Source organism: Adiantum capillus-veneris, chromosome 25, assembly GCF_014529385.1.
Source record: "Adiantum capillus-veneris isolate H3 chromosome 25, ASM1452938v2, whole genome shotgun sequence".
NCBI classification, from domain to species: domain Eukaryota; kingdom Viridiplantae; phylum Streptophyta; class Polypodiopsida; order Polypodiales; family Pteridaceae; genus Adiantum; species Adiantum capillus-veneris.
In genome coordinates, this window is record NC_140955.1 from 43283820 (window position 1) to 43300859 (window position 17040).

Below are 17040 nucleotides of genomic sequence, written 5' to 3' on the forward strand. Positions count from 1 at the left end.
CCTGTGGTTGCAGTAGCGCGCGTAATTTTCTGAGCGTGAAATCTGAGGCTACTATCTACCCCTTCATTGAAGATCCGATTTTCCAATCACTAGGGCTTCATGGTATTTTTGCTAGGGTCTCCCTGAGGTGCTCTGGTCCAAACTTGGGAGCACCTGAGGCCCGAGAACTGCTAGATCTATTTTGATGTGCACAAAACTAATTAGATAATTCTTTTCTCGTAATTAATTATTTACAAATTCTGACATAGTTACATCCCTCTTGGTTCTAAACAGTTGACCTCAACTGTAGAGCGTCAACATAACTGTGCAAGATGTCTGAGTAGTACGTGAGATCGGACTCAGTCATCCACTTTGCATCTAAAGGGATGTAATTCTTGAACTTGACTAAATACTTTTGATGTAGGCTCCCGGACTTTAGTTGTCTCTCAGAGTGGTGTATTATCTGTTCAGGTTGAAGGATTTTCTCAGTCTCTTCGACTTGTAGAGGATCTTCTTGTACTGGCGCCGCTGGAGGAGGTCCAACATATGCTCCGAGGAGACTTACATGAAAAGCATTATGGATGCGCCAATGAGAAGGCAAATCCAATCTAAAAGTCACGTCATTGACTTTATCTGTATTCTTGGAAGGGCGGTAAAATCTATGGGAAAGTTTAACAACTTTCCCTTTTCCGACCCGCTTTTTCAATCTAGCTTTCTCAAACTTTAGTAGGACATATTGTCCTTTTTCAAGATTGAGATTCCTTCTGTGCTTGTTTGCTTTTCTCTTTTGTTGCTCTTGAGTACGAAGGATTGCTTGCTTTACTTGTTGATAGGCAGTATCAATATTGCGCACAAATTCATCTGCAACAAAGACGTTTTCTTTGTGACCATAATAGGAAGTAAGAGTGGCTTCCTATAAATAATGTCGAAGGGAGCTTTACCAGTTGAGGAATGTATGGTATTATTATACGCAAACTCAACTAATGGTAAGTACCGTTGCCATTCGGATTGTCTTTCCAAAACATAACACTTGAGGAGGTCTAAAACAGTGGCATTAGCGATTTCGCTTTGACCATCTGTTTGAGGATGATAAGCTGATGAAAAATCAAGCTTAGTTCCCAAGTTCTCGAACAATGCTTGCCAAAATAGACTAGTCATGCGAGGATCCCTATCACTGACAAGTCTTTGGCAATCCATGGTGTTAAAAAATCTGAGCTAGTAATATTCTAGTCATGTGATCAGTCTTGATCGTCTTCTTAACTGGAATGAAATGTGCTTGCTTATTGAATCTGTGTACTATAGTCCAGATTGTATCATTTCCATTCTTGGATCTAGGTTGGATCTAGGAAGATCCGTAATAAAATCCATGGCAATACTTTCCCAGGGCGTGTTAGGCACAAGGAGTGGCTGAAGCTTACCATAAACTTTATGTCTGTCATATTTCACTTTTTGGCAGACTAAACACTCACGTACATATTTTTCAATGTCCGCATGGAGTGTTGGCCAAAAGAAATATCTTTCGAGGGTACTAGTGGTAGCGGCAATTCCCCGATGCCCGGCATAAGGAGAGTTATGGGCTTCATCCATCACCTTGTGTCTTAAGGGCTGAGCTATGCATATTGCTTGTTGACGATATAGCGTATTATCCCTAATGGAGTAAGGTGGCTTTGAGTGACCAGCTTGAAGATCTGCCCAAATTGTAGCGAAGTCTGGATCTTGAGGATACATCTCACTGAGAGATTCTAGTTCCTCATGATAGATAGTGGTCATTGCATTGATCTTTGGATACCTGGAGAGAGCATCTACAACCGCATTCTTTGTTCCAGAAGTATGTAAAATCTGAAAATGGAACATTGAAAGAAAGTTGGCCCATCTCATCTGCATTTTTGATAACTTTCTCTGTGTGAGAAAGTAGCGAAGACTCTGATGATCTATCTTGATTATAAAATCAGCTCCTAACAGCTAATGTTTCTAAATGGAAAGAGCATGAATTACTGCCATTAGCTCTTTCTCATATATAGAAGCATGCAACTCTGCATCTTTAAGGCGCGACTTTCGTAGGCTATGGCTGGTTCAAAATTGCTCCTACACAATCTCCAGATGCATCGCAGTATACCTCGAAAGGTTTGCGAAGATCAGGGACGGTGAGAACAGGTCCATGACTAAGTAGATACTTAAGCTTTTCAAAAGCTTGTTTCTGTCCAAGATCCCAATGGAATGGAATCCGCTTCTTTGTCAGATCATGGAGAGGACCCGCTATGGCGGCAAAGGTGTGAATGAAACGCCGATAATAGGAACAGAGGCCGAGAAAACTTCGTACATCATGTACTGTAGTTGGCGTAGGCCATTCTACAACTGCTTGAATCTTATCAGGGTCCATTCTCACCTGGTTGTGAGATACTATATGGCCCAAATAGTGGATTTCTTTTAGAAAGAACTCACTCTTCTTAGCATTCACAAATAATTTGTGTTTGCGTAATTCTTCAAATACTAATGCGAGATGCTTATAGTGTTCGTCTTCCGTCTCTGAGAAGATTAAGACGTCATCGAAGAAAACGCTTGTAAATCTTTTATATGAATGAAAGATTCTATCCATCATTCTGTTGAATGTGGCTGGTGCATTAGTGAGTCCAAAAGGCATCACTAAATACAACCCGAAGGTTGTTCTAAATGAAGTCTTATGCACATCCTGAGGAGCTATGCGGATTTGATGATACCCGCTCTTCAAGCCTATACGACTAAAGACACTTGCTCCTTGTAACTTATCAAGAATGTCATCAATCCGAGGGATTGGAAATCGATTCTTGATTGTGATCTTGTTTAGAGATCTATAGTCTATGCACATGCGGAATGTGCCATCCTTTTTCTGTACTAGTAAGACATGCGAACAATATCCCGCTTCAAACTTGCGCATCTTCTCCGAATCTTCAATCTTCTTGAATGGAGTGACTTTCAAGAGAACGTCCCAAAACCTATCCACATAGCGTGGAACAGTTTCGTTCCCTGACTGTGAGAGTCGATCCCATTCTTTCTTTATCTCTTCCTCATAGTCTGGAGGAAGGAACTGTGCGTAGAACTCCTTGAAAGCAGTCCAATCTTGGGGTTTGCGTTTTTCTAGGATCAGGGTTAACCACCAACTGTTGGCTGTGTCTTTCAGGTACATATTGACATGGAAGCTTGGATTTTTCTTTAAAGTTCCCTTCTACAAATGCAACTTCAAATTGGCGGATGAAAGCCAAAGCTTTGTCATTATCACACCATCCATTGTAGGTGTCGAATTTTACATCTTTGTCTCTTGACTTGAATGTTTTCTGCTTGTGGTGCTTCCTCTTATGGTGCTCCTTCTTTCTATGCTTAGACTCCTTGTGGACAGGAGTCCTTTCCCTTGAATGCACTTCTTGCTGCGATGGATCGTTAAGAAACATGTCTTCTGGAGCGACTATGTCATCCATATCCTTAATGAAAGAAAACTGAGGAGAATTAGGAGGATCCTGCTCTTGAACCTTTGGATTAAACCGCACATGACGTTCTGGAGGTTTCCTCTGCCTCTCGTGCATGCGGGAGGTCCAATTAAAGGATCTTTCTTTGGTTCTTGCGTCTTTGGATTCTGCGGGATTTCTCTCGACCCCATCGGCACTTTCTTCTTCCCTTTCTCAAGAGTATGGAGAATCTTTTGGACTCCTGGATGGGAGAGAGTTTTTTGCAACTCTGCCACCTGCTGTTGAACGAGAGAGAACTCTCTCGCGTCCTCCCATTTCTGCAGTTTGCCAAGAGTCGTCAATCCCTTAAGAAAGAGAGAGATGACCTTGCTCTGATACCACTGTCACAAAAATACAGAAGCGTAAATTGACTTTAATTGTATTTCAAATACTCAAGAGAATTAGAGAGAGAGAGGAAAAGCTTGACACTTCATTGGGGACCAGAAGATGGGCTGGCACCCCCAATAAAGAGATTATCTTTATTACTAAGGGAGAATCTTTACAAGCACAGGAACGGGGCATAGCTTTTCCTCTATTCTTTCTTTTCTGCTTTTGACTGAGAGAGTGCGAAAGCTACTCTCTGAATACTGAGAGGATTTTCCCTCTTCTATGAGATTTTGGGAAGGTCTCGAAACGAGAGTCTATCTTCCACAAAACCCAACGGAAGCTCTCGAAAATGAGAGTCTACCTTCTGCTAACTATGTCCCTTTATGCATAATCATCTTTTAAAAGTCCCTAGGCTATTAATGGAATGTGCAAATTAACTCACAACTGCACACACATATGCTACTAATGAAATGTTAGCTGCTCCCTAGCTTAATGCCGTACCGACACTGCTCTGGCATTACCTGTTTACACTTGTCCGGCCATTTGGTCCAGCACAGATCATTTAAAATAATTCAATTGACTTATCCTAAGGCCGTAAAAATAATTCAGACCTTAGGGTTACTGTTGTTCTAAGGACCCCATCTCATTCTTGTGCTTGCACTAGCGCGCGTAATTTTCTGAGCTTGAAATCTGAGGCTACTATCTATCCCTTCATTGAAGGCCCGATTTCTCAATCACTAGGGCTTCAGGGTATTTTCTGCTAGGGTCTCCCTGAGGTGCTCTGGCCCAAACTCGGGCGCACTTGAGGCCCCAGAACTACTAGATCTATTCTGATGTGCACAAAACTAATTAGATAATTCTCTTCTCGTAAATAGATTAATTATTTACAAAGTCTGACATAGTTACATTGTGTCAAGCCGTTGAAGACCCGGCGGGTTGGGGTTTCCCAGGCCCAACGCTAGCCAACCTGCAGATCCGAGCCGAGGGGCTTAAATCCTAAGAGAACAAGCAGTAGCAGAAGTAGAAGCAGCAGAAGAAGTTTTGATAACTTGTAAAATCTTGCCAAGTGGCCTAATTTTTAAAGAAGAGTTCCCACCAACTTATGGGACCTTGTTGGATGGGCCCAAGTGCCTAGCACTTATAATAAAATAAAGATAGATCCACATACACAAAAACTTGGCGCCAACGATTGATGACGTGGCATGATTGTACGTACAGTCCGTAATTTGCATTGACAGGATGGCGTGACATTGTACGGCAATCCGCATTTTGCCTTGCAGCTTGCTGACATGACAGTGTACGGATTTCGTGGTTTTTTGCATTGACAGATTTTTTGGACTAGATGCTTTTGAGTTTGAATTGTAAACTGCTTTTCATGGCCTAGGGCCTTTAAATATGTGCCAAGGCCTCATTCTCTGGCATGTTTCCCCGCGTGGAAGTGCAGAGCAAGGAGTATCGGCTTGTACTGAGTTGAAGCAATATAAAAAAATATCGGAAGGGACACTAGGGTTTGGGGCTTGTGCTCTCTTGGGGTGGAACTCCTCCACTCTGTGTCTCGTGTGCCGTGCATCTCTTTCTGTTCTGTTGTCTTGAAGTGCTTAAAGTTGTCTCCTTTACTATCTTGCATCGGCACATGGTGGTGCCTTCCTGTTACAGTGGTATCAGAGCTCCAAGTGTGTGCTTTTCTAAAAGTATACCAAGAACAGGCAAAGCACAATGGCGTTTATGGATTGGCAGAGTACCTGCAATTTCTTCTCAACAAGCTTTGTGGCATACTTTCGCGTCATTCGCAACATAATCTCCCGATGCTGCAAAGTTTCCAACAGTTTTTGAACTACATGTTGCCCCCTTTGATGCCCCAGGTGGAACCCCCTCCTTCGGCACTAGAAAGTGCAAGAGCCTCTAACTTGCAACCTTCTCAGCCGTTTGCTCCGATAAGGGGAGTCTTTAGGAACATGGTGCAACCATCTGACCGTGATCTAGTGCATCCGCCTTTGCCGTTGCCGTTGTCACCCCCCCTCCCCCCCCCCCCCCCCCCCCCCCCCCCCCCCCCCCCCCAACCTTCCTACCGCCACCTGGATACAATGGTTGGAGCCCGTATGGATAATCTTATTATCCATATCCGGGGTTTGCGCCTAACCAATTGAAGGATTTCAAGGATGGTGGCATGACTATCAAATTTTTCACTTTTTCTAGAGTGCAAGAGCGGAAGAAAGCATTGCAATTCCTCCAACAATTCAACAATATGTATGCTTTGGGGAACTATATAAAAGAATCAAAGATTTCTCGAGCGGCGGGATTTATAAAGATAATGCCATGCAGTGGTGGAGTTCAATCGTGACATAACCGCATGCTCCAAGGACGTGGCAAGTTGTCAAGACAATGTTTGCATGTAGTTATATGACTTCCCTATTCGAAGTCAAGATCTTGTGGAAATGGGGCAATGTAAAATTGCTTGCCAGGGAGACCTTGGACGACTATAACCAAAGGTTTCTCGACGTTTACCTTCCGGTATCTTTCTTCAAGTTAACTCTCTCTGAGGACGAGTGCGAGCGATACATAGTTGGACTGCCATCATCGTTGCAGGAGTATTGTCTGTCCAAGCAAGTATCAACCATGGAAGAGCTTATGGACCATGTTGCGGTCGGCTACAAACTTATGAGAGGAAAGCTAGAGTTTACTACGGAACAAACCGCATCAAGCAATCCGAAAACAACGAACAAATCCCTGGGAATCACGTGAAAGACAACCTCAAAGGCCTTGTTTGACACAGCGTCAACGAGAAACCGTGTTACAAGAAGGCCGATGCTTTGAATGTTGTTTGAAACATGACATACTTTCAGTACATGTCCTCAAAGAGCGTCGATGTCTTTAGAGCAACCTTTCGCTCCGACTGCAGATAGGTCCCCAGGGTCACCTCCGGCTAAGAGAGCTTGACCTGCCATTGGTGGATATTTATGGCATTAACCTAGAAAGCTCAAATGAACTATGTAGAGTATATGGAAAAATCAATGGCTTGAAAGTCTCAATCTTCTTTGACCGAGGAGCTGCAGGGAATTTCATCTATCCCGATTTTCTCAAGTAGATGAATCTTGATTACGAGTCCCAAGGGCATGAAATTGAAGCCAAGTTAGCCACTGGGCAAACTCAAAAAGTGGTACCTCTTATTGGTGATCCTCCAGTGACTATCCAAGGATACCATGGAAAAGCCGATTTCCACATCATGAAGTTGGGCAATTGCTGTTAGATTTCAGATTCCTATCCGGTGGTGGTTCCAATATTTCCTAGGAGCAGTTTAGGGAGTGAGGGCTGTTTGGTGGTTGTGCCCTGCCGTATTTGAGGTAGACGTATGTCACGAGGACGTAGCAACTGTTAACTACGTCACGGGGACGTGGCGACTGCTAACCTTAGTTGTTCGTTTCTTTCCAATGAATTTTGTCTTATTTTTGGGACCCTCTTTTTGAAGTTGCAAATGGTCGGACATTGTATGGCCAATGTGAACGGTAATTTCACCCGCAGACGGGAAGTTGGTCGGCATTGGAATTCGTATAGTAAGAGGATGCATAGGCTCACTTCAAGGTCATGTATGTTCCCCCCTCACACTTAGTAAGTTGGTGGATACTAGGAAGTGAACTCAATAAAGGCACAAAGGCAAGGTGGAGTCACAAAAAGAAAGTACCCGACAGTTGGGCCACATTGCATTTTTGGATGCGGTCCCAATGGGGATAGATGGTCAGAAGACCAGTGGGAGCCCAACGGAAGCATCTCCTAAAAATTAGGGAATTGCTATTTTGGGCCATGAAATCTGTTCGCGTCATTACCTCGGGAATGACAAGGGGAACATTTTAGAACTCTGTTGCAGAGTCAATTGGGCAACCAATCGGGAGATTTTAAGTGGCAACCCCGAAACGGGAAATTGCTTGTAAACGTGCCAAGTGGCACATTTTGGTTCACTTTCCTCTTGTAGAAGAAGTAGCGCTGAATTTTAAGCTGGGAGAGCTCATTTGAGAGTTTTTGTCATAGGTTAAGAGCTATTGATTGCAAGCTTTCCCTCTTATGTACAGTGTGGTGCAAGAAGTCATGTCCTGCACACCTCACACTGTTCTCTCTCTTCCCTACATGCAGTAATGTGATGCGACTTATGTACAGCTGTGTGGTTACATGCGTTTTTGTTGAGGCAAGAGCCTCCCTGAGCAGTTGATTGCTGCTTCAAAAGCAGGCATCGGTGAGGGTGATAACCTCACTGTAGAGGGGTGTTTTCAGCGCTGGTTATGTGCTGAATTTTGACTGTTTTTCAGCCATACAGACGCCAAAACCATTGGGAACAGTGCCCCACTGTTAGACGACAGTTTGGGGACTGTTTAGGGTTGAAAACAGGGCAAAAACCAGTAAATACGGGGTGCTGAATTTACTGTTTTTGGGCAGAAATCAGAGGGCTTATGCCAATGGAAGTGAGTTCCAACAGGGGAATTAGTTTCGGGCAAGTTTTGGGGTTGTTATGTTGCCGAAATTTTGCCAAAACAAGTGGTATCTAGCTGGATACAAGTAAAAAATTCCGAGGACTCTTCTTGTAATCTACCCTCTTAAAAGTATAAAGAAATACCGAAAGGGGCTCCAATTTTGGGGCCTACAGGTTGTCGGCGTCTGCTCGGAGCATTCTAGCTTCAGAGCCGTGTGTGTGCTTAAGTGTTAATTCCCGTCGTAGGTTTCCTTTCAAAAGTGCTCTGTGTGTGTCTAAAGTAAAGAATTCGGATGAAAGTCAAAGCCTACCGCCCCATGAGCCGGTTTCAAGGTTCCGTTGCCGGGACATCAATCACTTTTTCCTCAAGAAGTGAGCCTCGGTTGTTTTGGGTAAAGACAGAGTACAAGAACGCGGGATTACACTATGGCCGACAAAGGGAAGGGCATTATGGAAGAGGGTTCCTCTTCGAAGGATAGACAGGAAGTTTCTATGGTGTTCGAGATTGGCGAGAACTCACGGCCACGCTTGTCTGTACCTCCTGTTGATGTGAATGTCCCTCCAGTACAAGGCTTTATGACTGAGCAACTTGAGGATGATGCGTTCAGGACTCAGTTAGTTGCCGCGGTGAATGTGTTTTCGCAACTGGTGCTGAACCCAAGGTTTATGGAGTTCTTGCAAGTGCCACCAGTGCCACAACAAAATAGACAACCTACACCGCGAACAGAGCTTGTTGAGGCTCAAGCCCAAGTACTTCATGCGTCTCAGCAGGATAGGGAACACTCGTATGTTGCGAGTCAGGGGCTCCAAAACAGGTTCCTTCCATCCTTGAACAGGTGGTTAGGACGCCTATTTCACAGGCTATGCCAGTTCAGCCCGCCACCTTTCAGAGCCCGCATGCTGTCCTGAATGGACAGGGAACTGGTTACCAGGCAATGCATCCAGTTTTTCCACCACCCGTGGTACATCTTGGGTATTTCGGGGGTGGATTTGTGTTCTAGAGAATGGCTGGTCAGCCGTACATGCCAGGAACAGTGTTTGGGAGTATGCAAGGCATGATGCCAAACCCCATGTATGGTAGCATTGGCATGCAGCAAGGTTTTCAGAGCATCCAGGGCCAGTTTGGGGTGCCACAGGCTCATTTCAGCATGGCTGGTTTTTCTGGACAACAGCCAGATATGGCACCTTTGACGCAAAAGGTTGATGGCCAAGATGTGCCGATGATGCCTACTACAGTGCCCATGTTGCAGACTATTCCTTATGACAATCTGGGGGCACTGGAAAAGCCAAAAGATTACAAAGAAGGTGTAGCTGTAAAGTTTAGCACTTTCAGCGGCTTCGAGGATAAGGCAAAGGCTCTCACTTTCCTCCAGCAGTTTGATACAGCTTATACAACTCCAAGGGCCCCCCTCTCTATTGCTAGAGAGGTATTTGCTTTAGATTGCAGAAATGCTGATACAAAGGTCCTAGATGTTGAGAGCTGATGGGATCTTGCTGTAGGTGCTTGGATCTGCAAGGCGAATGGCTGAAAATGTAAAACGCTAGGGATGTTGAATGGGATATGCAAGCTCGACGAGGCTATGGGCTGATTTGTGATTTGAGGGCTGAATCTGAAAACGTTGATACTGATGGCAGGAGCTGCGAAGGTGCAGCGAGGTTATGGCTAAAAACTGAAAACGCTGGTGCTGATGGGGTACCGGCTGATCTGGTGCAAAAACGCAAGAGATGGTGAGGTACTGTGGGTGCTTGGTGGTATTGACTTATCTGGAGAAGTGACCCCTAGGGTCATTTATATATGGAATTAAAGCTAGGTCGGGCAATGCCAATAAAAATCCCACTATTTCTTAAAATGTCACTTATTAATGAGTTAATAAACTCACTCATAAGAGGTGTTGCACATGCAAATAAATATCTAGGCTGGATACTATGGGAACACTCCTCAGTGCCTACACCTAGTAGACACTGGCTATGCTCATTTGCAATCAGAGGGTATGCAAATAATTTAAAGTGCTTGGATATGCATGTCCTGCGTACAGGCTCACGAGGGTGCCAAAACACTCCCTAGGCTGTCCTAAACCCTAGAAGTAGGAGTTACAGCTTGTCCGCATGCATGTAGGGTTAGATGTGCACGTGACAAATATGTTTGTTCTTACCACAAATGCGACAAAGATTCGCAATCTGTTGAAAGATGATTTATATTTTAAATTCCTTTTGGTGCTTCTATTGTAGTGAGTTTTGGTAACAATTAGAGCTCCTCCAATATCTTTGGCTGCAAGCTTCTTCTCGTGCTCTTGAAGAGAGTTTGTAACTAAGTCAGACTTTGTAAATAATTAATTTATTTACGAGAAAATAATTATCTAATTAGTTGTGTGCACACCAGAATAGACCTAGCAGTTCTAAGGCCTCAGGTGAGCCTAAATGCGGGCCACAACACCTCAGAGGGACCTTAGCAGAAATTACCCTGAAGCCCTAGTGATTGGGAAATCGGGTCTTGAGAAAGGGGTAAGCAGTAGCCTCAGATTTTAGGCTCAGAAAAATACACGCGTCAGTACAAGCACATGAATGAGATGGGGTCCTTAGAACAGTGACCCTAAGGCTAATAAAGCTAATAAAGCCTTAGGGTAAGTTTCGTGAAATTAAATTTAACGGTCCGTGCCCGGGCTGGCGGCCGGACAAGTGTGAACAGGTAAAGGCGGTGCAATGCCAGTGCGGCATTGCGCCGGCAGACCTTTGGTGTTCTCATAAAAGAATCATTGGTAGCAGTTGTTAGTTAGTTGCACATTTTTTTTAATTAATGAGCTAGAAGTTTTTAAAGTCAAAAGTTGAATGGTTTTTAAGTTTTTAAAGTAAGTGTGCCAAGTGGCACACTTACCAATGCAAACTAACTCTCTCTCACTCTCACTCTCACCCTCTCTCTCTTCTTAGCGCCCCCTCTCCCTGATGGCTATTTAGGAGCCCCCCCTCCCCCATTTTTAGGGCTGGCAGTGCACCTACCCCCCCTAATGTGAGCGTGCTCTACGCGGTGGAGCCCTCCATTGAAGCTTGAGAGCAGCCCCTTGCGACATATGTGGTAGCCTTGTGCTCCCATTGTCAAGAACAAGGGATCTCACAGACATAGACACCTTCTGGTGAAGTTTCATCGCGAGAAGCTGCCGTAGACGCTCTCTTAGCAGAGTGCGGTTGCTGTAATTCTCTGTTTTCAGCCCCTAATCACCTCGATTAGGGCTGTTTTCAGCAGATCAACCATAGAAATTCTCTTCTCTCTCCTTGTCCTAAGCCTACATCAAGTTTGGTGCGATTCCATCGCGAAGAAGACCTCTGTTTCAACGTAGGGGTGTGCACAGGTAAGAATTTCAGGTTATGTGCAGAAAATTACAGCAAGCATGTGCGTGTGCATTTTGCTTGTTTCTCTTTTGTGTTCGATGCATGAATGAATGAGCATGAAGGCAACACATAACGGAAGATGGACTCTCCTCTGCGAGAGCTTCCGATGAGCTGTTTTGGAAGATAGACTCTCTTTTCGAGAGCTTCCAACCAGTCTCGCAGAATAGGGAAAATCCCCTAAGCAGAAAGAAAGTGGAAACACTTTCTCAGTCAGTAGTCAGAACAGAACAGAAGAAAGAATAGAGGACGGGCGTATGCCCCGTTCCTGTGCTTGTAAAGATTCTCCCTTTGTAATAAAGATATTCTCTTTATGGGGGGGGACCAGCCCATCTTCTGGTCCCCAATGAAGTGTCAAGTTTTCTCGCTCCCTCTAATTCTCTTGAGTATTTGAAGTGCAATTAAACGTCAGTTTACGCTTCCGTATTTTTATGACAGAGTTGATGATATATTCAATTTTGGGCATAGGGTCTTTTTCTTTGAGCACTATCACAATTTGTCCAAATCTGCATCAGGAACAGCTTTTAAAAGCATAGCTTAGGGTGCTCCGATACTCATATGCTAGCTGCAATATCAGAGTTTGGCTATGAGCATCATATGATCATGTGCAATGGATTGTTGAGGTTTAGTGTATTCCCACTCTTGAAGTGAGGTTTTTTGGCTTTTGCTGGTGAAAATTTGTTGGCATTCTTTTTCTCCACCTCCTTCAAAAGCTTTTTGCTGAGCATGTGCCAGTGAACTACACTTGCCCATTGCTGTGTATTTACTTTCATTGTTGAGGTCACTGTGTTTCCTCTTTCTTGAAGGTATTTCCTCCACTTGCTTGAAAGGAAAATATTTGCTTTGTGGTAAAATTTGCTGGCCTTGGTCTCTCAGAGATTCACTAAGATGCTCTAGATGTTAGTTTAAGCAATTTCACTGTGTAAAATATGCAGGTGGATCACAAAGCGGGGCGTCAATTTGATACTGATTTAGTAAGTTAACTGCCCATTAATGGTTTTCTTATTTTGAACTTAACAGCCGGGTGGTATTACCATGGGGGATGAATTTTGTGCTACTTCCTAAATTAACTCCTCAGCGATGGTTCCTTTTTTTAAAATTGGAAAATCAGGTGGTATTACCAAGAAGGGGAGTGCATGCTTGCCTTAATTTTGCTGTGGTTGAAAATTATTTCAATGAGAAAGAGTCAATCACTCAGATGCCATCTTACCATGTGCCGTATGCCTAGGTCATGAGGCTCAAATTTTCTGCACTGTCTTTTCTGCTTGCTCAAGTGTGCTAATTCTGTTCTTTGTGACAGTTGGAAGATATTTTCGTCACCATCTCGAGCACCACGTGGGTGCAGACAACAGGGCACAATCTCGAGTTCTTTTTCTTGGAAAAGATCACAGACTATCTGGTTGTTTTAGGATAACAATGCTGTAGGCCTGGCGTTTTATGCCTTTCCTCATTATGGTATAGTTACTTGATTATTAGGGACTTAATAGTGTAGATAAAAATTTCATTGTTCTATGAGTTTTATGTTCTTGAGTTTATAGCGGCAGCACACAAAGGCATCTTGAGCAGCTGTGTATGTTGTGTATGTGGCTTCAGTTTGTTATTTGTTGTGGCTTGTCAAATGTCAAGTATGCTGGTTCATTCTCAGTGTGATCTCTCACAAAAATTGCCATACTGGAGATCAATATCTACGCCTCCCAAAACTCCTGGGGTGGGATGGGGAGCGCGGGGGGGGGGCCCTTTACACTCGCTTTCTTCCCTTGATCTTCTTGCTGCTCAGAGCTCCTTGACCACAAATAAGCTTCGATACAAGTTGAACCATAAAAGAAAGGACATTAATCATCATATAGTGAAAGCACATCGTTGGTGCCTTCGTAGGCACTTGAACTGAATCTTGAAGTCCGCGAGAGAGAGAGAGAGAGAGAGAGAGAGAGAGAGAGAGAGAGAGAGAGAGAGAGAGTTGGTTGGACAAGGTGTGAGAGAGGTACCCACAAACCTGGGACTTACATTGACAGCTATGATAACTTGACTCGGCACAAAGAGGTGCATCAGACATGCTTGAAACTCCGTGATGAGATGCATGCATGGATGCAAAGACGGAGATTGCCATAAAGGCTCGAGAAAAAGAGGGTTCAACTCCAACAACCTATCTCTAGCATTCTTTTGTTAACTGCCCTTCCCTCAACTAGAAGGTGAGCAAAACATGAGGATGAATGTATTGATGACATGAATGCTATCCAAGACCATGTGCTACTTTGAGAACGATGGAAGGTAGACTACACGCCGGCCTTCATAAGATATGGCTTTCATCATCACTTCCATAAATATATTTTTAAGGGCTCTTTAACATGGAGTTCTCTCTTATCCTTCAAATAGCATTTAGATCATGGGTGGTTTGTCTTGCCTCAATGGGTGCAAGGGTTTCTTGTGGTGAAGCTATCTTTGGCTAAATGTCCAGCCTTGTCATGTTCATAACACTTATCGAGTTTGCGAAAATAAGCTCCTTCGCCTTCATGGTCTTTCTTGATGGTTGCATTCTTATTCCTCCTCATCTCATGAAGAGAATTGGTGGTGTCTTTTAGCCTTATCATGTTCCTTTATCATAGTGGCAATTTCTTGGTAGTCTTCTTGATCATGCTTCTACTCAATGTGCATCAAGTAAATGGATATAGACTTGAGCTTATTAGTCGGGTTAGATATGTCTTGACTTCTTGCAATATCAAACTAAATGCAACAATTTTAAAGAAAATTTTAGATATCTTAGTCCTTGCCCCGAAAGCCCTTCAAAACTTTGTGAGGTTTCAATGATGTGGTAGCACCATATGTACGGTGGATGAAATTATCATCCAATGCCCTTAGAATCACTCCCAATTCTAGCTCATCCTTTTGCTAAAAATTGCCAAGGCCTATTGTTGGTCTCATCACAATCCTAAAATTCCTCCTCAAGGAATCATCTTGTCTTTACTTGCGGTTGTGGAATTCAAAGCTTTGAATTTGTCCAATCCTTTTTTTATGAAGGAGATGTAGAATTAGCGATGGGAAATGTCTTTGTTGAGTATAAGGTAGTGTCTAATGTTGAAGGATAAAAGAAGATGGTCAAAACAACACCTCTAAAAGACGCAATGATAACATACATGCAAGTTTGCTTGGAAGTAACCATGTTTGGGAATGTTGAAACGTTGCATGCCAAAAATGAATGCTTTGGTAGTCGGTTGAGTAAGCTATAGACAATGATAAAGCTATTTAAGTGTTGAGGACCTCTTGTTCTAAGCTAAACTATGTCACAGAATTGGGCTAGAGCGGAGCTTCTTGTTCTGCACAATTGAGTACTTAGTGGATAATCACATAAAATCAAATTGAAGATGTTTGAGTCCACTCAATTATTGGTATTGGATGGGCGGTCAAATGCTAAGATGAGACTTTTCTCCAATATTGCGCCTCTTTCTTCTTGTGGGCATGGAATGACATGACAATGCGAGTCTCAGCATCGCACCCCACTTGAGTGCTTAGAGTTTGATTAGATTAGATATTTCTTTATCTACAAATACAACCATGAGCTTTCCTTGTACACATTCCTCTTCCAACCACAATGTGGACACTCGATTGCGGTGCCCATTTTCACAATTCTTGAGCATCGAGTCACTGTGCCTCGTGCACATTTCACAATAAAAAATAGCAAGCAAGAGATGGAAAAAAGATGATATGAGACATACAGGTAGAGGAATTTAACACCTTCATCCACTACCTTAAAGAAAAAAAAGTAGATTAATGTCAAATGTTTGTCTCGCATCAACCAACATGGATTCTTTGTGTCAACCAAAACTTCACTGACGTTAACAAATATAACCTTTCTTGAAGATCACAAAGGATATCATGGAGGCAATTATGCAAGAGGGTATGCCTAAAATAGCACAAATATGGAGGGGCATTAAAATTTAGAGGATTAAAAATATAGTGATATAGATGCACCCTTTAGTATCATGTTAGGCTTGGGAAGTTTTTCACTTGTTTTTGCTTTCATGCATCTCATTAACACAAATCCTTACGATTTGATAACGTTTAAGCCTACATAAGGCTTTATAAGAAAGCATATATAGAACTCTTGGGAGCAATTACTGGCTGTTGGAATATAAAGCTTGCACATTAGTTCCAAATAGCAAGTTAATGATGGTACACCATTTTACTTCCTCTTTCTTGTTATAAAAGTACCCAAGGGAATCAATTAAGAACCATCTTTTGTTAACTAAGCATTAACTAAAATTTTCTAGCGGACTTTGCATGAAGTAGTGTTAAGTGTCTCATGGTGTGACCATACACACTGTTAACCTTAGGGCTCCATGCAAATATTGTCGCACCCACCTACGACTTTGTATCCTTAGTCTGAAAGTCTCGACGAGCTTAAACAAATGTCAAGGATTCTCCATTTGTTTTGTTGAAGCTAGTTAATTAGTACTACCAAATAAGGAAGACCCTTTAGAGGGAGCATTATAGGTTTTATGTTTTTGTCAAGGAGGAGGAGGAGGAGAAGAAGAAAATCACCTTCCCAACCTCAAATATATATCCTATCCAAGGAAGAAGAAACTTTACCAAATGAGTCACTGTAAAAGGATAACGATTTTTCCTTATTAGACTAGGTAGGACTCTTATTAGTTCTCATGTAATGGTTAAAAGCAATGGTGACCTAGCTTTCATTTATGGGAACTCATGCTTTGTTTAGACTTTAGAAGGCCTTGGTACAGTATAAAACGACCACTGTTCGAGAATAGTGTGTCTCAGCTTACAATCATGCCACTATGAAATTAAAAAATGCCCGTTGAGACCTTGACAATGTGAAAAGTTCATAAAACACTAAAAAGTATCTCATTCAACATGAAAATTTCCTTTTTGAAAATTCATGAAAAATGATTTTTAGAAATGTTTTTTTTTTTCATAACTAGATGGAACTCTTGGGAGCAGTTGTGGAGTATTAAATAAGAAAGCTTGCAAATCAGTGCCACCTTGCAAGTTAATGATCTAAAATCAGTAAATAGTTTATCACGGACACGAGAGATTATCTAAGCTCTAGTGCCTTCTATTGAAGGCCATGTTTTCCACTTGTGAATACTTTTCTCCCACATATATAAATCAAAGTATACACCATTTTGCATCCTTTCTAAGTTGTTTTATCACAAAATGCATGTAAACTAGAACCATAGAAAGGATCATAGTACCTTACGGCCTTTTAAATGCGCTCCATTTGGAGCATTTAGGTCTTCATACACATTATGTAGCTGCAAGGTTTTTGGTAAGCAAAAAAAATCATACCCTGACACACCGAGATTCATTGAGCACATATAATTTGGTGATCTTGTAGCGCTAATTAATTTCGGACGCAAAAGACTCGATTGAAAAAGTTTGAAAAAATAATCAAGGACAAAT

At 42.6% G+C, this 17040-nt stretch overlaps 1 long non-coding RNA gene across 1 annotated transcript in view; it reads left to right on the forward strand.

Annotated features, from left to right (window-relative positions):
• The window catches only part of LOC147424786 (uncharacterized), a 69095-nt gene extending 55905 nt beyond the window's left edge, over positions 1-13190 (forward strand). Inside the window, exons 2-3 of the long non-coding RNA XR_015186407.1 lie at positions 12561-12599; positions 12926-13190. This is a non-coding gene — a long non-coding RNA (uncharacterized LOC147424786). The remainder of the gene's footprint in view (positions 1-12560; positions 12600-12925) is intronic.
• Positions 13191-17040: the final 3850 nt, after the last annotated feature.